General features: G+C 42.5%; 1 pseudogene; it reads right to left on the bottom strand.

Annotated features, from left to right (window-relative positions):
- Positions 1–3,043: 3,043 nt before the first annotated feature.
- On the bottom strand, positions 3,044–4,333 carry LOC118001794 (annotated as a pseudogene).
- Between the last annotated feature and the right edge of the window lie 8,495 nt (positions 4,334–12,828).

Raw genomic sequence — 12,828 nt, 5'->3', positions numbered from 1 at the left:
AAGAGCTAAAACTATAAAACCCTTAGAAGAAACATAGATGTAAACTGTATGGCCTTAGATTAGGCAACAGTTTCTTTCAGGATCACATGAAAGCACAGACAATACGAGAACACATGGATAAACCAGACCTCATCAAAATTAAAAACGCGTGTGCTTCAGAGGATGCTATCAACCTTGGAAAAGCCCATCCCCCAGGGGGAGAACATGTCTGTAAATCACATATGTGATAAGAATCTACTGTCCAGAATATATAAAGAGCTCCTCAACTCAACAATAAAAAGATAAATAATTAGTAGTTATAAGTGAATAGATATTTCTCTAAAGAAGACAAACAGATGGCCAATAGGCACATGAAAAGATGCTCAGCCTCATTAGTCATTAGGTAAATGCAAATCAAAATCACAATGAGAAGCTCCTTCACACCATTAGGATGGCTCATAAAATATGCAGCATCAGATGTCAGCAAGGAAGTGGAGAAGTGAATACCCTTGTGCACAGCTGGTGGGAAAGTAAAAATGGTGTATCCACTGCAGAAAACAGTTTGGCCGTTTCGAAAAGTTAAACACAGAGATACCCTATGACCTACCAAAGCCACTAGTAAATCTCTACCCAAGATAATTGAAAGCATATAGTCACACAAAAGCTTGTGTTCCCGAGTGTTGATAGGAGCAATATAATAATAGCCCCAAAGGGGAGACAATCCAAATGTCTGTCAACTGATAGATAAACACAATGTGGAATATTATTCAGCCATAAAAAGGAATGAAGTACTGATACACGCTAAAACATGGATGAACCTTAGGAACTCTATGCCAAGGGGAAGAAGCCAGTCACCATGGCAACCTGCTGTACAATTTCACTTATGTCAAACGTCCAGAATAGATGAACCCACAGACAGAAAGTAGATGAGCAGTTCTCGGGAGCTGGGGACAGAAGGAAAGAGAGTAAATTCTCGGAGGTGTGCCGTTTCCTTTGGGGGTGATGTATGTTCCCCGAGTAGATGGTGGTGATGGTTGCACAACCTTGTGAGTGTATAAACGCCCCTGCATTGTACACTTTTAAAGGATGCATCAGGTGGCCCATGATGCAGTCGGTTAAGTTACCGACTCTTGGTTTTGGCTCAGGTCATGACTCAGGGTCGTGAGTTCAAGCCCCCTCTCAGGCTCCATGCTCAGTGCAGAGTCTCCTTGGGATTCACCCCCTCTCCCCCTGCCCCTCCTCCCACTCTCTCTTTCTTTCTCTCTCTAAAATAATAAATAAATAAGTAAAATCTTTAAAAAAATAAAAACAAAAAATAGAGGATGCATCTTGTGGTATATAGGTATATATTATATCTCAATCAAATATTTTAAATAAACATATATTTATATAAACATAATTCTTGGTTTCTCTTTTTAATCCCTTAATCTAAAAATAAGTAATTTTTTAAAGATTTCTGTAATTTATTCATTTGAGAGAGAGAGAGAAAGACAGTACACAAGTAGGGGGAGGGGAGGGGCACAGGGAGAGGGAGACGCAGGGGGAGGGGCAGAAGCGGTGGGGGGGACAGAAGCAAGGGGGACAGAAGCAGGGGGACCAGCAGAAGCAGACCCCTCACTGAGCAGGAAATCAGTTGGATGCTGGGCTCAACCCCAGGGCCCCGGGATCATGACCTGAGCCAAAGGCAGACCCTTAACCCACTGAGCCACCCAGGTGCCCCTAAGAATATGTCATTTGTTTTCAATGCCATCTGACCCAGTGTTTTAGGGAAACTGAGAGGGAAAACCTTTAAGTGCAAGTACAGAATGAAATGATCATGAGATCAAGTCCGTGTTTTTATGTAGAAACATGAGAAGGCATCTCTTTTCACTTTAGCTAAAAGTATAAATTAGAAATAGAGCGTGTTATTTGTGAGCCAGAAAATCAATTATAAAACAATAAAAAGTTTGAAAGACTCAAGTAGTTAGCATCTTTTTTAGTCAAAATTGCATGTTATATAATCTTTCCGTGGCTATATAAAAAGAGCCCTGAATCACATCGAGTTCTCACACGTCTCCAAAGTTCTGCAGAAATGGAATGATTCTGCATGCCCTGGTACACTATTAAGCACATTTATTTCTATTTATTTGCCACCATCTTTGCATCTGTCTTGAAATAAATACTTCCGAAGTGCCTGCTTCTCTCGGGAAGGGGAGGCGGAGTCCCTGCAGAGACAGGGACAGAGATGTCGGATGACTTCATTTCCTGGGTTAGAGAAAATCCCCGCCTGGACAGACTGCCAGCAGGAAGTGTTGTCCACGTGACAAATAAACAATAAAAGTGTGGGCATAAGAAATAAACAACTCAACTAGGTTGCAAAACAAAACAACAGCGTGCAGAATTGACCTTAATTTGCCCAACGCTTGAGGATGATCTGCTAGGGTCTCCAGATCACACACAGTCTACACTGCACGTGGGGTTTTTCAGCCGGGCACTCCGCCTTAGTTTGGTGCCAGATTAAGAGTGAGGACAAGACAAATCAAACTTCCAACAAAACTCTTCTAAGGCCTTGTAAGCAGCATGTAACTAGGTAACAAGCATAGATAAGGATGAAGCTATCAAGGCAAGCACGCTCTTTCTAGGCTAAACATTTTATTTCAGGTAAATATTAGTGATTATCATACCATGCACAGGATGTGCAAAAGCAGCTAGAAATAAACCCTTTTTTCTGGGTTCCAGTCATCCTAACCTGTCAATGATGGAGAATCTGCCTTCTCGTACACACCCATTCCCTTATGCTTCTCACCGGGGATGACTGTGGACAGGCAGCAGAGGGGACGAGGAGACGGGGACATATAGTAAGTAAGGTGGAAGGACAGGCTCTACAGTTAGGAACTAAGAAAGGTTCCTTGTTGTTTACCTACTGATATTTTACTGACTCTGCCCTTAAAAGGATTTTTCTTGCAGTTTCAGAGGAGATGTTTTAGAAAAATAAAGTAGATTTTTTTTTTTTTGACCTGCAACCATCTTTTATTATGAATTTTACCCAGCACCAGACCAGGGAGCAGGTGTGGTGGGCAACTTCCTAGGCGTAGTACTTCAGTTTGGCTTTCTTCTTGGCCTGCACCTCCAGGATGCCCTCCGTGTAGTCCTTGTGTGTGAGTTTCTTGGCACCCCTGTGCAGTGCGATCATGCCCGCCTCCATACACATGGCCTTGCACTGGGCCCCACTGAAGTCATCCGTACAGCGGGCCAGCTCCTTGTAGTTCACATCGGGACTGACATTCATCTTGCGGGAATGGATCTGCATGATTTTGGCCCAGGCCTCCTCGCTGGGCATGGGGAATTCAATCTTCCGGTCCAGACGGCCTGAGCGGAGCAGTGCGGGGTCCAGGATGTCCACCCTGTTGGTGGCTGCAGTCACCTTTACTGGAGTGTTGGGCTGGAACCCATCCAGCTGGTTCAGAAGCTCCAACACTGTCCTCTGCACCTCCCGGTCTCCAGCCTTCTCACTGTCAAAGCACTTAGTGCCAATGGCATCCAGCTCATCAATGAAGATAATGGATGGAGCTTTCTCCTTGGTCAGGGCAAAGGCATCCTGGACCAGGTTGGCACCATCCCCAATGAACATCTCCACCAGCTGGGGGCCAGCCAACTTCAGGAAGGTAGCATTGGTCTGTGTGGCAAAGGCCCGGGCCAGCAGGGTCTTCACCGTACCTGGGGGGCCATACATCAACACCCCTTGTGGAAGCTGGATCCCCAAGTTCTCAAACTTCTCCTTGTGGTTCATTGGCAGGACAATGGCCTCCACCAGCTCCTGAATCTGCTTGTCCAGGCCTCCGATGTCACTACATTGTTCTGTGGGCCTCTCATCCACATCTATGGCCTTCACCCGAGAGTCATACTCTGTGGGCAGGGTCTCCAAGATCAGATAGGAATCTTTGTTCACACCCACCAAGTCTCCTGGCTTTAGCTTTTCAGCATCCACCAACCCAATCACAGGCAAGAAGTATGTCTGTCATGTAGAGGTTTTGATCACTGCATATTTACCATTCCTCTGGGAATCCAGGTCAATATTGGCACCATCCTCTTCTTGGTCATTGGGATCAACATCTAGACGCTTGATAACGTGGACACAAGGTATGGCAGGGTCTTGTTCACTTTGATTTTTCTCACTGTTCTCTTTGATCTTGTCCTTCATGGCTTGGAGTTCGTGGGTAACTCACAATATTTCACTCTTCATGATCTTGAGCTCACTGTCCAGCAGCTGTGTGTGCTGGATAATCTCTTCTGTGGATGTCTTGAACACCTCCTCCCCAATTCCATCTTGCTCAGCCTCATCCCACACGGTCACCATCTTCTCCCGCCGAATCACTGGACTCTAAACTAGATTTTTAAAACCAGAAATGGAAAGTTTTCAACAAATTACTTCACTGTTTAAATTAATTGCTACAGATTATAATAAAGGCTATATCTAAACTCTGCAGATTTCTCCAAAAAGGATAATAATCATAGTAACATCGCCCCATCTACAGCGTTTGATATTTTTTTGCAAACAGATTTTTAACAGTAGAACATATCAAAACCAGTGTGATTTTCCTAAATTGGTTTATAATATCTCTCATTTCTCGAGAGCATAAGAGGAAAGTACTAATATTCCTTATTTTCCAGGTGGTAGGACAGATTCCAAACAGTAAGTAAAATGCCCAAAGGCAACAGTGAAGTATCAGAGCAAGGATTCAGACCCCAGGTCTTTCTGTGGCAGAGCCGAAACGTTTAAACCCTCTGCAACACTGCTCTGGCCACAAGCAAACCCCGCGGTTCTCCTGGGTTTTCTCCTACAATCTATGCTGAACTGAATTTTATTCTGTAAAGGCAGCATTTCACCCCACAAGCATAGCAAGCGTTCTACTCACTCCACCGCTCACTAGCTGAGGGATCTTGGGCCTTGGCTTCCTCGTGTGTAAAAAGGGGAATAATAAAATGGAAAGGATTATTTCTACCTTAATGATTGTTGTCAAGATTAAATGAACTGCTACAAGGGCATGGCTCAAACGGCACCTGGACCAGCTTCATCAAGAGACAGCTCTTACTACGTACAAAAGGTTTTCTGTGCCTCCAGCTCATGGTGAGACGACGTAGAACGCACAAATATTGAAATATTTGTGTCCTGCAATGTAGTGTGAGTAACACACAGCCACACCAGTATGGCTGGGTGCTGTCGTTTGAGACCTTGTTATCTGGTTCACTGGTAGGACAGGAGCATACGAAATGACAAGTGAAATAAAACATTTCAACAAAACGCCCCAAATGAAAGAAATAGCATGGCGGAATTGTCAGGAAAAAACATGACGGTGATGTCTTTAAGGAGAGAAGAAATTTAGGTGAGCTGATGGCAGTGGGGAGGGTGAATGCCAGTGATGGGGGGGTGCGTGTCCACCAACGCAGAGGTCTGGGGCGCCTTTAGGCACTCCTCCAAGAACTGCGGGAACTTACCAGCCACTAATGAGCACTGACTATGTCTTGCAAGGTCTAATCCCATATGGGTCAGTGAGTCACCAGAGTTTGGACCAAGCCTTGCGTTAGTCTGTGGCCAATTTTTGGCATAAACAATTTCCTTTTTTTCTCTTTCCCAGACTTGAAAAGTTTTTGTCGTTGCTGGATTAGGTTTCCTTTTTATTTTTCTTTGGTTTTCCTTCCTCCCTCCCCCTTTCTTTCTTCTTTTCCTTCCTTCCTACTCTCTTTCATGTGGTGTGTGTGTGTGTGTGTGTGTGTGTGTGTGTGTGTTCGGGGAGTCTGCATGCCTGACATGCTAGCAGCAGAACTGAGGGACACCTGCTGTTGGGTGGAGAGGGACAGACACTGTCCCAGAGCTGGCTGAGAAAGCTGAATATATGCCACACAGAAAAGGGGTGCTAAGTATTGGAGAACAACTATGTGTGGGTGACGAGGTTTTTCCCAGTCTAAAGTGACACAAGAAAAAAAAAAGGTGTAGTGAAATTTTTAAAGAGTTATACTTACTGACTTGCAATCGTTACATATTTGTGTTCTAATTCACTGAATTTGTCAAGATCCATTGATGTGATCGTAAAATACAATTACAGAACAGGCCTATAAAACTGGAAATTGGTTCCTCATGTCTCCTCCACCGCCCCGTCTTTTCTTTAAAATGTTTCTGAAATCTAAAGATCTGGTGACCACTGATAGTAAGTTGCAATGAATCTTTAAAAAGGTATCACTTAGAAAGACCATGCTGTGGATTTCCATGAGGAATACTGCACTGATGGTCATTTACTAGGGCACACAGTTATTTCTTATCACAGAAGGTAGTTCTGGCCACACGGTGGGATGTATTTTTAAAAATAATTATAATGTACATCTCGTTTTTCTTTGAAACGTATTTCTCTAGCTGCTCTATTAATTATAGCACATAGAATAAATATGCATTTAGTTTCTAATACACATTAATTATTTGCATTGAAACTCTAAACTTTTTATATCTATAATAACTGAGCCTGCTTTTTCAATCTAGTTGTGACCTGATGTCTTAACCTCATGTTGATCGTTTCCAATTTAAAGAAAAAGCCAGGCTTGTATATCCAGTAAAACTGAGGGGGAAATGAGAAACATGCTTACAGAATTATGATGGACCCAGCCGAGATGTTGCAGGTGACCAGCTGACCGAGTAAAGAAAATGAGCGAAACAGGGAATTCCTGTCGCTGAGCCCAGACCTGTTCTCCTGGCTTCCCGAGGGCACACGTGACTCACTTCATGCGTGCAGATCTCTCACTTTTACATCCTCCCGCTGTAGGGGAAACATAGTTTCATTTCATCTTTCCTTCTTGCCTCTTACTCGCCTTGACCAGCTTGAGTGTAATCTCTTTGGGGGCAGAGCAGGAAGGGGCTGTGAACCGTGCAGATCCCAAGCCCACAACCTGGGTTGCTTCTCTGCCACCTGCCAGCTGGGGGCCCTGGGACAAGTCCCTAAATGTCTGTGAACCCAGTGTTCTCACTTTACAATGACCATGAGGATGCCTGTATTGAAGGGTTAGATAATATGAGGGGCGATGTGAGGGCTCTCGGTTGCTCTCGGTTGCTCCTACTTCCGTGCCCCTCAGGTGCCTTTCGAGAGCCCCAAGCTCTGCTTTCCCTCAGAATAAACTGAATGCCATCAAGCATTTAAAAAACTCACAATTAAACTCCAATTCAAGATGAGAAAGCTGCGTGACGGAGCTCTCTAGCTGGACTACCTTTATACAGAAAGAGAAGAACATGAAATAATTTAGGAGATATCTTGTTCTTCAAAAGGAAAACATTTCTGCAAACCATCGGAGACTCTTAACTCTAGGGAACAAACTGGGGGTTTGCCTCCCTAGGGAAGGTGGGTGGGGGGATGGGGTAGCTGGGGGATGGGCATGAAGGAGGGCATGTGATGGAATGAACCCTGGGTGTTCTATGCAACTGATGAATCACTAAACTCTACCCCCGAAACTAATAATACACTCTATGTGAACTAAATTGAACTTAAATAAAAAAATTTTTTTTAATATTTCTGGAAAGAAGTCATGGGGTTAAATTACATATGCTTTATTCTAGAATCACAATCACTATATGTGCAAAACTATAAAACTAATATTAGCGTTGACTCAACACATTTTTACCAATACATGCAACTGAGCACAAAATAATTGTACATGAGATGAAGTAGAAGAGAAACAAAAACAGTGCTACTTCCCAGACATGGTTTAGAGCTCGCTTTTCAGCCCATATCAAGTATAGTTTAATAAAAGTGAAAAAGATGAGAGTAGGAAAATAATTAAATCCAACGTGTAGGCCCAGGGATCCACACGATCTGGGCACCTCCACAGATGGCCCTGGATTTAATTTTCCCCACATTTTCTTTTTTTTTTTAATTAAAGATTTTATTTATTTATTTGACAGAGAGAGGCACACCGAGAGAGGGAACACAAGCAGGGGGAAAGGGAGAGGGAGAAGCAGACTCCCCACCGAGCAGGGAGCCCGATGCGGGGCTCGATCCCAGGACCCCGGGATCATGACCTGAGCCGAAGGCAGACGCTTAACGACTGAGCCACCCAGGCGCCCCTCCCCACATTTTCAATGAGGAGATTGGACGAGCTCACCTTGAGGCAAAGTCTTTCCAAACGTTGCTATTTCATGATCTGTCTGATAGGTGAAAAATACTGCCGGAAACTGTCTTCAGAGACCCCTGAACAAAGCTATGCATTGTGGCACACTAACCCTTAATATTCCTTTCTTCACACTGGGAGAGGGTTTGTGCCCTTGGGGCCACGTTTTCACAGAGTGGAGGCAGACAAACCGAGGTCTCAGAGAGCCATCCTTTTGCTCCTTGAGAGAAAAGCCAAGTACCACGTAATGGACCTCAGCAAGTGATGGTTTGGCCCTGAAAAGCGGGCAGGTCCTCGCTTGCACTGATCCTCTCTCATGCCAAGTGAGAATTGATCGAGAGATTTAGGATGTCCCCACACTTCTGTCCTTGCCGTTGAATTTGTCACGTGTCACGAAGCTTAACTCTGTCAGGAAACATGAATACCATCTGAGGTTATTAAATATTTATTTATTTATCTGAGAGAGAGCCAGGGGAGGGGCAGAGGGAGAGAGAGAATCTCCAGCAGACTCCCCACTGAGTGCAGAGCCCGACGCGGGACTCGAACCCAGGACCCTGAGATCATGACCTGAGCTGAAGCCAAGAGTTGGACACTCAACCAACTGCGCCACCCAGACGCCCCTCATCTTCTTTTTAAAAATGTATTTTTGGGCATGTCCCAGAAAAGTTTCTCTCCTTTACCTGGACAGACCCGCTCTAAGGACGAGGTCTCACAACTGCTGTGGGATTCTGCTGTGAGTGTCCCACTGGGTTGTTCCTAGCCAACAGCCTGTGGGCATCAGATCACGCTGTCTCCTCAGATGTCTGCATTTACAGCAATTTAAGCCTATCTGGTATCATTTTATTTTTCTGTGAGTAAATGAATGTTTTTCAAAACTTCATGACGTAGTAATGAGAAGTCAAATTGACAAATAACATGCCTCACTAGAATAAGCAACTGAAGACTGTGAACAAACCAGATTGTGCAACAATGTTGCCTTATTAAACACGTGGGTGGTTTTTTTAATTAAATAAATCAGGTCAGGAAAACACAAAAACCTAATTTTAAGTGTTTAATTTCAAGATAATTTGGCATCTGTCATAACCTTCCAGTTATTGTTCCTCATGATGATTTGGGTGAGGAACATATACTTATCAAAGAAAAAATGCATATGATAATTCAATATCCTGCCATGTTTTAGAGAACTACAAATAAGCCTGAAAATTATTAGAAATCAAAATAAGTATATCCCTTTTTCAGGAAAAAAATTAACCTTGTAAAGTTGCTCCTTCCCTCTAAATTATTTTATAAATCAGTATTCCAATAAACAGATGAAAATTATTTTTAACGAGATTAGGTGATTCTAAAGGTCACATGGCAAAATAAATACATTGAAAATTGCCCTACCAGATATTAAAACATGTTACAAAACCTCAGTAATTAAAACAACAAGAAAGGCATAGGATATACCTAAGTCAATGCAAGAGAATAGAAAGGCCAGAAATAGGCCCAAACACAGGAGAGAATTTTGTATCCCCTGAAAGGACCAATCAATAAATGGTGTCGGAAAATACTGTTGCCATCTAGAAAAAGCCGTACGTGGATCAATATTTCATGCTGTACCCCAGGATAAATTCCAAATGAATAAAAGATTTAAATTTTTTCAAGATGAAGTCATAAAAGTACTAGAAGAAATATAAGAATTCTCGTATAAACCCAGCGAAGTAATGGCCTGACTATATTTCAAAATTCAGAAGCCATAGAAGATAAGACGGATTCGTTTAACTTCGTTTAATGCCATAAACAAAGTAAAACAGCAAGCGGAAAAAAATGGCAAAGAAATTTTCAGCTCCCATAAATCAACCAGAACAAAGATTAGTATCTTCATAGAAGAAGGGAGGTGGCCACAAAGGACATGAACACTGAATTCACAGAAAAGGAAATAATAGTGACCCATACATATAAGAACGATACTCAGCCTCTCCACTGAGGTGTCATTTTTCGTGTAAGACTTGAAAACAAGATTTTAAGAAAACAGGCACAGTTGTACATTGCCAACGAAGAGCAGTCTGGTAAAATCCATCATAAGTAGAAGATGCACGCTCTGAATAGCTTTAAACAGCCTGCCAGAGTGTGGACTCCCTCTGGCATTATCCCCAGATGCAAAGACTAGAAACAACCTAAGTGCCCAGCAGTGTGAAAATGCCGAAATAAAGTTTGCTATTTCCATCACCTACCGCTCCGTGCTGTTATAAAAAGAATGAAGTCTATCTACTGAATTGGAAGGGTCTCCCAGAAATATGTTAAGAGAAAAATACACAATGCACAACTTTGTGTTCTAACAGAGGGAAGCACATATTCACATTTGCTTAGATCTGCATACAATTCTGGAAGGATGCAAAAGGAAAACAGTAACTGCTCAGCTGTTTGGGGACAGTGGGCAGTATGGTGAATGGACGGGAGGTGAGCTGTTCATATATGACTGTTTATAGTTTTGTTTTGTTTTGTTTTTTACCTTTGAACGATGTGAATGCATAGCTTTCTCAAAAACTAAACAAACATTTTTGAAGTAGGAAATCTGCTGGAGAAAAATTGCTTCTGGACACCTCCATCTTCCCAAAAGAACTTACCCAGTCTTTTTGATGTTGAAATTTAAAAATAATTTTCCTGACATTTCTAGCACTACCTTATTGTCAAAGAGTATTTTCAAGTTTTCCCCCAGAGCTGGTTCATCTGGCGTTATTTGAGTCATTGGGGCTCCATCCAGCACTTGATTTCTCTAGGATGTGGGGTTCATGTTCCTCGCTGGAACGTGCCTCGGGACAGGAACTCCAATACCATGGACAGTCAGTCCTGCATGTACAGAGCAACAGAGCAAGCAGCAGGAAGAAGATTGTTGGAAAATAGGCTCCAGCATCTCTGTGCACGTTTCTACTTCCGCTACGCCCTTCCGAAGTGCTGAATGAGTGGGGTGGCTAAGGGGGGGGCACTCAGGAGAGCCCCAATCTCCATCCATCCTCCCTCTTCTGGAGGTGGGACACTTCCCTCCCTCCTATGGTCGCACCATCATTTCCCTTTACCCCATGGTTCCCGAATCTAAACCATGGTTTCTCAGCCGTTCTTCCAAATTACTAGGTAAAGAACAGCTTTGAAGCTTGTTTGGTAATAAAGACTAGACACCCTGCTTTTTGTCCTGTATTTTCAGGAAAAGAGTGATTCTAACAGCAATATCTTAGAGTGATGGTAAAATGACATTGATGGAGAGAAGTCTTCTGAGAACTACTTGTTTAAACACAGAGAGCTTGTCGCTGAGTTGCCCAGCTACGTGATCATTTTAAAGACCTTATTTCCCCAGGGCAAGTGTTTATTTTACAAGTCTTACAAGTAAGCTTAATTAAGCACTTGAAAGGTGATAACTTGTAATTATTATTTTACAATATGGTGAGAGTCAGGACCCTATTAGCGTGAAATAATAATTGCTACTAAGAGATTTCATAAAAAGTACAGCTTTTCATGAGCAAACACAGAAAGGCTCAGGGCTTGGTCCTTCCAATCACAGGTCTTGGGGAGGGGGGCGCTGCTGAACGCCAGCTTCATCCAGGTTTCTGTGAATGGCGGGTATGAGGACATCTTAAGAGAAAAGTATTTGTAAGGATTTATTTCTGCTTTGCCCTATCACATCCAGAGTGGAGAATGGAGGGAACGGGGGCTGGCCATGTCTTTTTTCTACGTTCTTTCATATCTAAGGTAGAGGAAGAACATTTCCAAGACATGGATCTGGTCTTTTTCTTCTACTGCTCCTAGTTTATGGGTTCACGTTAAAACCAACAAAAACCACACAAATATTTTCAGTTAGGTTTTTTTTGACAGGGCATGGGGATCTATATTTTTATTTTGAGTTTTATTGAGGTATCATTAATTATAAAATTGTTACAATATTTAAGTTAAGAAGTGATTTGGAAGAAAATAAAGAGGATTTTTTTTGTTAAGTGACCATTAATACATACTGTTTTATTCAAGTACATAGTACAGCTCCCTCATGCCTCACGGACTTAAAAATTAAAAAATCAACCTTGATTATCAGAGGCCCACTCTTCCTAATTACCCAAGATATGGACAGTCATTGCTTTACTGCCATTATGCAGCTGGGATATGTAATTCACATCACTTTTAAAACCTCTTTTTCTCACTCCTGAAACTGATTCTCATTAATAATAGCTCCAAGGAAGCAAGTCTTCTAAGACAGTTGTGAATTTTTATTGTCAATTATACTTGTCACAAACTGCCCAGTGGTTTTGTTAGAGCACAATTAGTCTCTATGGAACTTCAAATACTGTGTATTAACTAAGCATGTCTGTCTACAGACAACTCTATTTTACTACCCGGAGCTTCTGTTCAATTTTAAAAATAGATTTCTGTTACTGAAACAAAAATTTACTTTTTGTAATTTCAGTAAAAAAAAAAAAAAAAAAAGTTCAAGATACAGGCCATCTGAAAGCAGCTTATTCACTGTGCCCAGAAATCCTAATTCTAGATTGGTTAAATGATTTGATGTAAGGCAGATGTTCAGATGGGAGTGAAATATCTGTTTTCTTGACCCCAAAAGGGTGATCAGCTAAGGGTTTTACATACTTCATTTAACTAATTCTTGCACCAGGACGATGAATGAGGACCGTTCCGATTGCCACTCCGCGGGGGAGCCCACGGGGCCTTGCGGGGGCCAAGCGGCTGCTCCGCAGTCAG

This window comes from Mirounga leonina, unplaced genomic scaffold, assembly GCF_011800145.1.
Source record: "Mirounga leonina isolate KUSES-001 unplaced genomic scaffold, KU_Mleo_1.0 Mir_54, whole genome shotgun sequence".
Lineage (NCBI taxonomy): Eukaryota > Metazoa > Chordata > Mammalia > Carnivora > Phocidae > Mirounga > Mirounga leonina.
The sequence above is the reverse complement of the archived record's forward strand: the minus strand, read 5'-3'. Positions and strand labels throughout refer to the sequence as shown.